The sequence below is a fragment of the Telopea speciosissima genome, chromosome 6 (genome assembly GCF_018873765.1).
Source record: "Telopea speciosissima isolate NSW1024214 ecotype Mountain lineage chromosome 6, Tspe_v1, whole genome shotgun sequence".
Lineage (NCBI taxonomy): Eukaryota > Viridiplantae > Streptophyta > Magnoliopsida > Proteales > Proteaceae > Telopea > Telopea speciosissima.
The window spans coordinates 11,204,718-11,205,459 of NC_057921.1; the positions used below are offsets into that span (position 1 = coordinate 11,204,718).

Here is a 742-nt window from a genome sequence, read left to right on the forward strand (position 1 = left end):
GAATATAGAATGCTATCCTACAGACATCAGATAGTCCAATTTCTTGGACAGCATATCAACCTTAGCAGTCATCTCTACAGTTGGATTGATCTCATAGAGACCCCCCTTCTTTAGTTTCCCTATGTGTGGAATCTCAGTCCGAGAGGCCGAAGAATGATGTTGGGAATTCTCACTAAGGGTTTCAAAATGATCCCATGCTTCCGTCTCATTCTTGTGCATAAATGTTCCACCATAAGAGGAGTCCACCATCTGCCTATATCGGTCATGGAGTCCATCATAAAAGCACTGGATTAACTGCCATTTCGGGAGAGCGTGGTGGGGGCACTTCCTAAGTAAATCCTTGAGTCTTTCCCACGTTTCACGAAATTGTTCGCCCTCTAATTGGGAGAAACTAGTAATGCCTCTTCTAAGGCTATTAGTCCAGCCAATGGGGAAGAATTTTTTTAGAAATTCCTACTGCATCCCTGCCCATGTAGAAATCCTAATCGAATCTAGGGAATGAAGCCAGTGTTTGGCTTTGTCCTTTAAGGAAAATGGGAATAGGAGTAACTTTAGAGCATCTTCAGAGAGGTTTTTGATTTTCACTATAGAACATACCTCTAAGAACTCATCAAGATGCTTGTAAGGCTCCTCATTAGCAAGTCCATAATAGGATGGTAACATCTATATGATGCTGGACTTGATCTCATATTGAGCAGCCTGAATGGCAGGCAACTGAATACAAGATGTAGGGGTATAGGCA

The 742-nt window shown here is 42.3% G+C and overlaps 1 non-coding gene across 1 annotated transcript; it reads left to right on the plus strand.

Annotated features, from left to right (window-relative positions):
* The first annotated feature begins 307 nt into the window (after positions 1-307).
* LOC122666375 lies at positions 308-414 on the plus strand. The gene has a single exon (XR_006333568.1). It is a non-coding gene; the product is annotated as a small nucleolar RNA R71 (small nucleolar RNA).
* Positions 415-742: the final 328 nt, after the last annotated feature.